We start from the raw sequence: 12,811 nt of genomic DNA, 5'->3' as shown, positions 1-12,811 counted from the left end.
TACACCACGTTATTGGATCCCCTGTAAACAAGAGGATTAATGTAGCTTCATGACTGGACTGACGAATAGTGAAGGACTATGCAGCCTGCCTAACGAACTATAATAAATAAGTGATTCTAATTACAGAAAACACTTAAAGAATTCTTACTTTTGCTTTACAGTTGTTAGCAGAGTTGTTCATATTCCGTATGTTATCTTTTTGTTCAGTAATGCAAGATGAGTCACAAAACCGTAAAACATCGTCAAGACGCATTAACTGACAAGTGAAGCACTCTCTTTATTTTGATAGTTTTAATAACCGGATTGCGATCTATTCAGCCAAAAAGCGTCAGTATATAAATCATTATTGTCGTATGTATAATTTATATCAAAACTGAGAAAAAACTGTCTATTGTTATATATTCAGATTTCTCGTACGATGCATTTCTGAATGTTGCAAAGAGTTTTTTCAGCTCCAGAACTATTCATTTTGCAAGATTTTTTACCTTTAAAATTCTTTTTTTCAATGTATACAATTAGAAGCCTACTGGCATAATTAATTTATCATATCTAACATATGATGTCCTTTCATAGGAATTCTATCAGTTCTGAAAATTTTATCTTTTTCTTTGTTTTACACACAAGAAAATAAATAAGTTCCTTGTGTTCTATTGTCAGGAAGAACAAATGCTCTGATATCGGTGCACTGAGTGTCACTTATGTTCACGAAGCCAGTTGTTCAAATATGATTTCCTGAGAGTATTTAGATAAATTATCTATATATTGTTTCATTACTTATGTTTATGAAGACCTCGTATAAAAGAAATAGAATTCTTTTCAGCTTATACGGCTTCATCTTCAAGCGTCAGCTGGTGCTTCAACGCCAAAAAGCTATAAACGAGTGTGGCTAGACCTATACAAGAAAATCCTCACTAATTTACTACGCTTCAAGTAAACGTGTGTAACTACGCCGCGAGTTATCTCAATGAAAACAAGTAAAAAATGCGCCAGAGTTTACCCGGCGCAATCAAGTTTTCTATACAGCGTATAATGCTGTATGAAACTTTCAGTCACGGCCCATGAAACTCAGTCACAGCCTGTGAAACTTTCAGCCACGACCCGGTGGTGGCATGTGTCGTTGGCTCCTATAGCGGTGCCAGACTCACGATGGTGACTAACTTTAACCTTAAATAAAATAAAAACTACCGAGCCTAGAGGGCTGCAACTTGATATGTTTGATGATTGTGGGGTAGATGATCAACATACCAATTTGCAGCCCTCTAACCTCAGTTTTTAAGACCTGAGGGCGGGTAGAAAAAGTGCGGACGGACAGACAAATAGCCATTTCAATAGTTTTCATTTGCATAAAGCTAAAAAACCTAATACTTGACATAATTTCCAGTCTAAGAGAAGTGTTTCAAAATGGCAAGGGATATGAGTGTACAAAACCCCTGGGCAAAGAAATAAAGCATTTATAGTTTTTGGTGGATTTCACACGTATGCACAATACATTTCGAAAACTTTTCAGACATTTGTTTATTTTGTGCTGATGAAATTCCAAAGCAAAATGTTAGTCACCAGTTGTGCATAATGTAGGCAATTTATGCCACCGTCATTAAAACGACAGTTTTCTCACGTTGCTGTTATGTTGGGAAAACCTTGACACAGTTATCGGGTCAGTTTCTTTTATGTTTAGCATTTTTTATCATTTTTCGAAACAGCCCTTATTTTGCTAAATTTGAACGAAAAAAATACTGTAAATCCGGAATTACAAATGAGAAATTCATAACATTTTCTGGTATGGTAGTCTACCAAGTTTTTTAGAAATCAAGGCAGAATCATTATTTTTATTCACTTTATGTGCCCAAAGAACACTTCAATTTTCGGACAGAATTTTAGCGACAAAACTTCCAGTACAGACAAATATACAAATTGACGGGTGATTTGAGCCATGGGTTTCTCCTCCTTTCACATAACCTTGACATTCACCCACGCCATCTTATTCTCCCTCGGGCCTTTCCTCTTTTTATTTCAGTTCGAGAAAAAAAGGCAGTTGACTGTCTCTCATGTCCTCCACGCGCAAATTTCCTTTGAAATCTCCTCCTTACAGAAATAAAGATGAACACCACAATCTCTTAATGCTCATACCCCGAGATTTTTCTTCTTCTGAAACAGATTCCATTATCATTAAAGATTAGGGAATCAAAACAGCGAAAATCCCTAATGGTTTTTGTGTCATTCCGCTTAAGCCTCTCGAAATGAAGTCAGTTCATTTAGGAGTTGAGCGCTAATAGGCGCAAGGATGGCGGAAAACTGCCACTATTTCCTGATACTTTTCGGAAAGGGGGCAAAAATAACTGACACTCGGAGAAGAAGGTCTAATTAGAACCGGTCTCCAAAGGACTGCCTCGTGACCATATTGTGTTGAGGTGGCTTCTAATATAGTTGCCGTTGCAGTGCACATTTACAGAACGGGGATAAGCGACAGGAACGGAGAGGTTACGCAGAGACAGAGAAGAGACAGAACGAAGGGGAGAGAGAGAGAGAGAGAGAAACAGACTGACAGAGAGAGAGAGAGGGATGGAGGGAGGAATCGATAATGAGCTAAGGGGGGTTAATTCAACTAGACCCACGGTAGCCTTGCCAAATTAACGCTGCTTCATTATTGTCTCCCTTGCAATTCTCAAGCGGGAAATTCACGTTGCATTTCATCAACGGTAGGTTATTCTGCACACTTTTCTACTGAAGGTCGCAATTTATTCAAGGAGCTAATATCTACAAACTGAAGGATTTCGATGTAACTGACACTCAGAGAAAAAGGTCTGATTAGAAACCGTCTCCGAAGGACTGCTTCGTGAGAGCATATTTTGTTGAGGTGGAGTCTAATATAGTTGCCATTACAGTGCACATTTACGGAACGGAGATAAGTAACAGGAACAGAGAGAGAGAGAGAGAGAGAGAGAGAAAGAAATAAAAAACGGACAGACAGACAGACAGAAGGGGAGAGAGAGGGAATATTCGTAACGTGGTGAAAGGAAACACACTATGTTGCCATGGCCGTGTCTCAGCAAATGTGTCAGATCTTAAGGTCAAAGTGTCTCATTTTTATTCAGAAGTATATATTCATGGAGAGTTACACGTAAGTCAAGTTTTACTTACATACATACATTCATACATACATGCAAATATATATTTTGTCCCAAGAAAGCTTCAATTAAAGGAAGAACAGAATATTCAGAAATCTGGACAAGAGCAAAAAACGCCACATTTTGTAAGCCCAAAGTGTGCGGAAGAACACGCGACTTAACGGCTGAAACAGCTGTCGGCAGATGAGAATAAAATGGAACAACACAGCAGCGTTTTTCGTTCAGTTTTAGTCTTTAGGATAAGCAAAGAGGCAGAAAATTAGAAGTTGTTATCTTAAGGTAGTGGATCCACATGTGCACTAGCATTCAATAGGGAGTGATTACAGTAAGATCTTCATTAATAAGATCATCAACATCATTATCATCTTCATTTTGAAAATTTTGAAAATTCATCTATCTATATATATATATATATATATATATATATATATATATATATATATATATATATATATATATATATATATATATATATATATATATATATATATATATATATATATATACACACACAATATATATATACATACATATAGACATATAGATAGACAGGTAGATATTAAGAAAGCCTTCCTTTTACAAACTAACATTTTTGGCTAAATTTCCCTTACAAAGGAAGCAGCTGTAATAAGATAATTCTCAAGAACCGCGAATTTTTTCCTTAAAACTGTTGAAGATTCACAGCATCTCCCCCCACCCTTTTTTTTTTGTCTCTATTCCCACCCACCATAAAAATGGCCCGGCTTCATTTCGGAAGACAAAAAGTCGCCGTAAAACCGAGGAGTAAAATCCTCTTTTTCCATTGCGCATTTTATTTAAATCCCGATAACATTAGGCCAAAGGAGAAGAGATTCCGTGAAGCTTTTAGAAATGAGTTTGTCTTCTTTCAAATTGTATAAACAAAGGCTCTGAAGAGTATTATTAAACGGCAAAGATGATGAGGTTACAAAAACGTCTTCCAACTTTCTTAAAGATACACGAAGAGGGGAAACCTAGAAATGAAAAGACTTCATGGAAAAGAGAGAAACCCCGTTAGGCTTAGTAGGTTTTCTTTTTTACCTTGAAGACTTCGGTAGGTATATTTATGGAAAGGAACACCAATTATTAGAGTAATAATGAAGAAGAGCATAATGAAAAATTGAAATAACACGGTGGTTACCTTAATGAGGTCTTCTTTATTTCCACGAAGATATTTAGAAATAAAATCCTCGACATCATTATCATTTTGCTTTAAAAAAAAATAAGAAAGAAAATGTATTCAGAAACTAACGCAAAAGTTTTTCAGCTCCCTTACTGACTCGTTATTAGCTTATCCATGATAAAAACGATGAGTACTTGTCTCTTTATAACGAACAGAATGAAACTTTTTGTTGTATTTTTAAATTCATTACACAGAACGCCATCCAATTTCAAACTAATGATCATTGTAGGTTTGACTCAAATCAATATATGGAGATGCAATCACTTCTAGTTGAACTACCTGAAATTTTCCGATATCCTTGAGGTCGAAAATCAAAATACCATACTTTTTTGTCTGCGTGACCGTTAAAATCCTCCTCCGCTGCCATTTCTTATTTCTTAGCTGGTGATGGGAATCTCATAACTAAACTTGAAGAAAAAAGCAGACCTATTTCATTAGGTATTTAAAGCAGACATTTTTCATGTAACCTTCGTCTTCCTGGTAAGTCATCCTGAGCCACTTTCTATCGAATCAGATATCCCCTCAGGGGACGTAAAAAAATTAGGTAATCAGAATAGGTGAGATCCAAGAGTTGCTTGGGTTTCAAATGATTCCCTTAATTTGTAAGATGTCTTGGGCATTTCCTCCAAAGCTCGGTGTATTTGCAAATGATACTTTCTCAAAACAATGTTTGAGAAACGGATGAGATGACTGCAACAGTTACAGGCAAATTTCTAACATTCATCGCTTTCTTAAATGGCCATCGTATATTCAGCTATTTGTACCTAGTCAGTCTTGACAGGGATGTAAGTAGACTTGATAAAATGGATTTTATCATTTCCTTCTGCTCGGCGAACCTAAAATTTGGGCTCTGTTTTGCATAAACTTCATGACTTGGGTGTTGAAGGCTACTTACTTGATCTCAATTACTGTTAATAGTAATTGCTGTCAAAAGGTTGATATTGATGGTATTTTTAATGAACCCAGATATATCTTTTGTGATATACAAATGGGAAGTTTCCAGGATCTTTAAAGTTAAGTGACATGATCTTTGTAGTTATCTGCTCTTCTCAAATGTGAAAGCAGGTTCCTCTATTGGAGGTGTCAGGAATGGATCAGCAAATTAGGCAGTCACTGAAGTTTGTGGCTGAACTTCACCAAAACTAAGACTACATATTTTTCTTCTTCTCATGATTTGCTGTACATAGGTAACACTGTGCAATGGATCTGAATAATTAACAGTACCTGTGACTTCAAGCTTTTCTTTTCACAACGCGCTAAAACATATCTTCTTATGATGTCGACAAGACAGAACTGCTTTTACGAAGATAATAACATAAGTTCTAATTGAATTAGAGCTCTTTCTGTCCTCACTAGAAAGCTGTTCGTCTTCTCTGCATGTCAGCAACTCATGATCATTATCCTTTGTTTTTAAGTTAATACTTACTAGGACAACGACCACATTCAGAGGATACCTTATTTGCCCATCTCTTATAAGCTTTATTTCAAAAAATACCTTAGGCATGCTGCCTTCAGTGATTGCTTCTATAGAATTAGGGTAAACCGAAATTTTGTTACCACGACTCTTTATTGTTTCAAAAGACCGGAAAAAGGGTAAAATATCTGCGATTACCTCTGCGCATGTGCGTGTACCTGCATGCTGATGCAATCTGGATCACAACAGACTGAAAGAAAAATAGCGGACAATTTTGGTAATGGCTTAAAACAAGAACACATCGCTGAAAGCCGCAACAAAGACACCCAGAGATTAACGAGGAAGCGCCATACAGTGAAGCAACAATTTTGGCCATGAGAGGAGACGAAATGAATGCCCTTCTAAGCACAAATGAAAACCATTTACTGGGGAAATTAAAGTGAAACTGGATGACAGTTGTTGTGATCAGAGACAATGCAAGAAAACCATAAGTGCTTTAGACAATGAGCATTGTGAAATCGAAAAGGGGAAATGGGAGGGATGCTATACTGTGATATGGATAAAGACTTGATGACGGATAAATAAAGGTTGAGCGCGGAAGGACTGAGCGCACAGAGAGGAAGATGATTCCGGGATGTAAGTAATGGCAGTGGAAAATAAGGTCATTTATTTCTGCAGTCGACAAATGCTTACATGAAGTCAGGCAGGAAAAATTATGAAGTAATCTGAAGAACAAAAACGCGAAAAAAAGTGAAGTAAAGTAATAAATAAACATACGTACATATATTTTTTACTCTGTCTGTCAATGTACATAGATATACATATGTATAAAATTAATCAGCACATGAGCACGTGTTACACAGAAATAAATTTCTGATCCACATCGGGATCGAACCCCGGTCTCTCAAATGAAAGGCCAGGGCGTTGTCTGTGTGGGTCAGTTGGTAGCCCCTTGGCCTTTCATTGGAGAGATCTGGGTTCGATCCTGATGGGAGTCAGAAATTTATATATTATATATATATATATATATATATATATATATATATATATATATATATATATCTTATATCTTTAATATTTCAATTTATAATATATATATTATAATTTATATATATATATATATATATATATATATATATATATATATATATATATATATATATTCTTAAATTAAGCAGTTTCTCAAACCGGAGATAGCTCTGAAGGAAAGAATGGATAATAATCACCTGAGTCGTGAATGAACCCATTATGCAGAAAGCAACTTCCTAACCCAATAGCTGCTTCATATACATGAACAGAAGGCTTACTAGCTTACTAGCACAGCGTCCAACCCCAACACACACTATGCCGTTCATCAGTATCTTACAAGATTCTCTCATTTATTGGATGATGAAGTCCTCCTCTCCAGTATCTCTTTCACTTCATCTGTGTATCCCTTTCCAGGTCTTCCCTTCCTCTTTCCTTCCCAAAATTCCAATTTGTATATTCTTTTCCCCAGTTTATCATCATCCATTCTTTCCACAAGACCGAACCATCTGAAAACTTTGTTCTGTCCAAAATTTCTTAATCATTGAATTCTCCATATACATCAGATACTATATAAGCAATTCATCTCCACAGATTCTACATTCATTTACTTGCTTTCAGCATCTAAACTTTACTACGACAGAGGAGAATTGGTTCAGCAATTCCTTCATACTTTCAAACTTTGGCTTCCATAGACATTCCTAGCACATGTTCTTCTACCTTTCTCACTTTACCTGCAGTTGCGTGGGGTACAATTATTAATTTACCAAGTAAAAAAAATGCTTTCATCATCAACATGCTAAATCAGCGACATGAATATTCATTTTCACCTTTATCTTCGGAAGGATTCTTTTACAACAAGTTATCAGGAATGTTCACAGTGTGCCTTTTCTTCCCTGCACGCACTGGATTTACGCCTCTTTCGTTTCTTTTTCATGTCGTTCGCCTTTTTTTTAATGACTATATCGGAGACTTTCCTGTTCCCTAGTAATCCTTGAGTAGGACTGATGGGTTCCCCAGTGATGCTACCTCATCGTTACTCGCCTGAAAAGCTGTCCTCGTACAATAGTAAGGAAACACGAACCAATTCGTGCACAAATTCCTTCATACTATGCGAACGCACTTCTTGATGTTCACTTGCTTGCTATTTCGTCACTAAATAATGAGCAGGGAATTTGTACTGGAAACTGAAACTGGTTATGTCAGTGGAAGAGTAAGAGCTAAAGAAAAGGAAGACAGGCAACGAAATGTGATGTCTTACAAAACAATAGCACCGGAAACGGCCAACTGAACATTTAACCAGATACCTGTGAGACGGATTATTTAGAATAAAGTCGAAACTTGGTTGGAGAGCATATAAACGTTTCAGCATTTACGTAACAAGTAGACAGTCCTTCTTGCGATTAAATTTGAAAGTAATCATTCGGAATACCAGTCTTTAAAACAATACGTGAAGTCACAGGACCATACCCTTTCAAAGTTGGGTCGATTGGTAACGGAAGATGGGCTCAAATCACAGACTTTACACTTAAGCAAAAGAGTGCTCTCCACCACTAAAACATGCCACCCAAACTCAAGCACGTATATAGTACGTATATACACGGATATGTGTGTGGTTGTGGATGTGCTTTTATGTGAAATTCTGTTTCCAAAGCCGTGAAAAATCATTAACACGTTCACAATGTCTTGCAAAATATGTTAAAAGCTTTTTGCACCTGACACAGTACATAAGATAATGGAGAAAGTGCACACTGCATTAAGAAAGGATCGGTTGAGCCGGTTTTAAGAGAGATGGAAGATCTGAGTTAATGAGGAACGGATTGCTAATTTGATTTACCCTTGATCCCAAAATGAGTTGCAATTCGAGCGAAAGAATCACGAGATGAAAAACTTAGCAACATTTTATTTTTCTTTTTTTCCCATAATTATCAGGTATTTTGCTGCGCATTTACTTCCCTTAAAGTCTAACAAATTTAATCATTTCAGCGTCTTACAACCTAAAAGACATGCCTCACACCAATATCTTATTATAGACTTATCTATCTAACGATCTATCTGTCCCAACAATAGTGTCTGAGAAGGATCTCAGAATCCGCCATCGGAGGAAATGAAAGGCTCAGCCGGTGAATTCCATCCCTCGGGCGTGACAAGAATGAGGGTTACATGGCCAGACGGACCCATCAAAGAACGTCTCCTCTCGAAGTGGAAGAAGGGAGAGGTCAAAGGTATCCCACTTATTAGTTGAAGGAGTCTCTATCCACTATTGAGTCTGATAAGGTTCCTCTGATAAGGTGCCTTTATCGAGGCTCAGAGTGATAACTTGCATTATTCTACTGTTCAGAACAGTAAGAAACCTTTATCCATGTTCAAATGGAAACAGTTTTACCCACTGATCGGGCAAATAATGTATTTCTTATTTCGGCTTCCGCTATTTTCCAGTGATATATAGACTGTCAGCAGTGACTACTGAAGACTGATCGTTTATACGTCATGAAAAATCTATGGTACGTAATGCATAACACGCAAAAAAGAGAATGAAGTCATTAAATTCCCAATAATGTGAGATTATCGAAAATAAATGTAGCAACTAGCATCATAAATAAATGGTTTTACAACCATTCAAAAAACAAAATATTCATCGCTCCATCTTCCTAGTTACCATTTATCCTCATAAGTGTTCATATTACTGCCAACTCTTGCAAACATTTATAATTTCTTATCATGTAGTTTCTGCTTTTTTTTCTTCACTATTCCCAAGAGAACAGTACCATCTGCTAATATCAACCATTCCACTTTCCGGGCTCAGTGAGATCATTTTGTTGCTATTCTGTCTACAAGTTTAGATCTACCGTATGTGTATTGTGTATGAATGGATTGGATTGCATGACATAAAATCACGAATTTGTTCATATGAATTGCCTATAGGTAACTCAACGACTTGAATAAATCGTCTCCTCTGCCACCTTGTTTTCCTCCTTCCATTAACCGTCATTGATAATTCATACGTTTATCTCGAGATCTGCAGCTAGGCTGAGCCAAAAATAAATCATTGATCACCCAGTCCTCATTTTCCTGTGAATACGGTCAACAGTATGTTCGTCACTTGCAGTTCATTTTTCCCATTCTCCCTTCGTGTTCGTTTATCTTCATTTTTCGTTGTGTTGTTGGAATAAGAAAAGAAAAGGACAGGGATCCTTGCTCGGACCCATGCGACTTTAAAATTTTAGAATCTTTTTGCATCAAAATCATTAAACCTCATCTTAATCGTGATCAGTCATCTGTCGACTTATTCATTGTGGAAGAGCTCATTTTTCGTTTTACTTTTCAAGCGTTTGAGTTTTTTTAATATTCAGCGTATTTTAAGTTTCCGTTTCATTTTGTTTTCCCAAACAGAATGTAAATGGTATTTTAAACGTATATTTTCCAGACAAATTCATTGTTTGTCTCTATTTATCAGTTGGAAATGGTTATTTATATGAAAATCGGAACGTCCCAGAAATTCTATAAATATGGTATTCCTGTTCATTCTTAGATTGAGATTTCCAAGAAATCAATCAATCGCCACAGTTCTCATTAGACGTTATGGACGGGCAACTACTGCGTGTTCTAGAAAAGTTGAGAGGACATCGCAGCAACCAAGAAAAGCTGACCATGATTTGGATTAACTACTGAAGCGCAATACCTGCAGTGTTATTTATTATATATATATATATATATATATATATATATATATATATATATAGAGAGAGAGAGAGAGAGAGAGAGAGAGAGAGAGAGAGAGAGAGAGAGGTTCAGTAGGAGAATAGGTAAATTTACCAGCCCTCGGGCTTGGGAGTTAAAGTGGGCCTAGCGACACACTGGCCACGTGTCATAGGCATTGGGACCTGTCCCCCACTGGCTGTTGGCCTAGGAAACAGGAGATCAGCGCCTGCCCTATGAGCCTACAGAGGCCCAGGAGGACCAAACGCCAAAATATGGAAAATAAAGACTATATTTCAGAGACCAAACTGTCTCTCTCCTCGGGCAAATAGTGAATGAGAAATACTTACAGAAAAATGGTATTTATACCAGAAGGTCCATAGGTCAACTGTTACATCACTCCAGTTGACAATTCTCTTTAATCTTCTTAATTGCTGGCAGGAGGAAGATTTTATTTTTAATATATGAATCCCACACACCTCTTGAAAGATTCATGGTGTTTCTTTATTTAATCAAAGCTGATTCCACAATCTGGCTTTTGAACCGATAATTGCTGCTATAAATTATATGAGACATATTCCAGTTGGTTCTGTGATTATGGTTATTTATGTTGTTAAAAATAGCTGAGCTCTGTTGTCCGTGCCTAACTGAACGTTTATGCTGTATTAATCTCTGGGGGAGTGATTTGCCTGCAAAGCCGATATAAGATTGGTCACAATCGAGACAAGGGATTTCGTAAACTGATGTGTCTTTGGGGACTGGCTTTTGCCAGACGTTAATCAGGGATTTGGCTAAGGTATTTGGGTAGGTAAAAGCAAAAGGATTAGCGTTGCCAAGTGTCTGTGTCAGTGTCTTAATCCTGTCCAGGTGCGGGATTTTTATTTTGTTGCTGGGCGTCTGGTCTTGTTATTTTGGGGGACGGTAGAAAATAGCGTTTGCTTTGTGGATTGCTTTTTCAGTTGTATGGCCAGGGTACTTTAGAGATGACAGCTGCTTACAGATTAGTTCAATTTCCTTTTCCAGGAAATCCAGGGAGCAAATCCGTAAGGCTCTTAAGAATAAATTGCTGGCTATGCCAATCTTGATAGAGATGTCATGATAGCTATAAAAATGGATGTGTGACAAAGAGAAAGTTGGTTTTCTGTATATGGCAAGTTTGTATTCTGTCGTGTCTCTAATTATTAAAATGTCAAGAAAAGGAATTTTGTTGTCTGTTTCCCATTCAACTTTAAATTTCAATTATATTTTATGGATAATTGTTCCTGGATTCGCTGGTTTCTGACAACGAAAAAGTTTTTTTTGTTTTTGTGCGTAGCTTTATACATGGGCAAAGTAAATGAGACGTACCGGCCTTTGGAAGCGAAAAAATGTAATATTTCTGCTGCGTATGCCGTTGTAATTCATCATCAACGTCAAGATTGTACCAGAAAAATAAAAGCCATCTCGCATGAAATGTGCAGAGCAAATGAAAGACCACAAATTTGCCTTTCATTTCGCCCGTGCTGCTGACACGTTTATCCCATTCCCTTGCCAGTCACGTTTTTCTCCTCCGCAGATATTTGCGTAGTTTCGCGCCATCTTTCGTCGTGTTATTGTACCCACATGCAACGCAAATGATTCGTCTTGCTTGTGTTCCACGCCTCATAGTCTTTCTTGAAGACGGAGACAGCAAATCGCAAAGATCAACTTCCATCAAGAAAACTAAACCGAAAGATTTCACCGGGGCCGCAAAACCAATACGGCAGCCCTCGGGTTGAGATTTCTGCTCCAGTGTCTTTGTCTTTGTAACGGCTCCTCATCGCTATGAGCAGTGCTCTTATTTTTATAGTTTCGAATATAACGTTCTTTTAATTTTTTCGCTCTTCTAATCAACATATCGTTCAGTTTTTTTCTTTTATTTCATCTTAATAGTCTAGTCACTAAATAAAAGCTTGCATACCATCTCACTTGTATATGTCTACTTTGTATAGTTGTTGTGCCGAAATGCAAGATACTCTCCTTGTCCTCAGTACTGATCCAAATATATTGACATATATTTGATCTGGTTTAACTTAACATTATCATATCTCACTTTCTTTTTACGGATCACCTTTCCATTTACCAGAATTTAACTGCCTTGATCTGTCTATTTTTTTCAACGTGTGTCATTTCATAGATTTTTCATATAGGCTATTCACGTTCAGTATTCAGATATGTCCTTGCTATTTTCACTTATCTGGTCTATCTTTCATTCCTAATATAATACAACAGGAATAGCTAAGAGTAAAAGGGTTGGCTTACCCAAACGGTTCGTCAGTTTCCTGGTAAGATTTTCTTTGCTTTGCTTTCTGAGTAGTAAATCCTACT

Source organism: Macrobrachium rosenbergii, chromosome 11, assembly GCF_040412425.1.
Source record: "Macrobrachium rosenbergii isolate ZJJX-2024 chromosome 11, ASM4041242v1, whole genome shotgun sequence".
NCBI lineage: Eukaryota > Metazoa > Arthropoda > Malacostraca > Decapoda > Palaemonidae > Macrobrachium > Macrobrachium rosenbergii.
The sequence above is the reverse complement of the archived record's forward strand: the minus strand, read 5'-3'. Positions refer to the sequence as shown.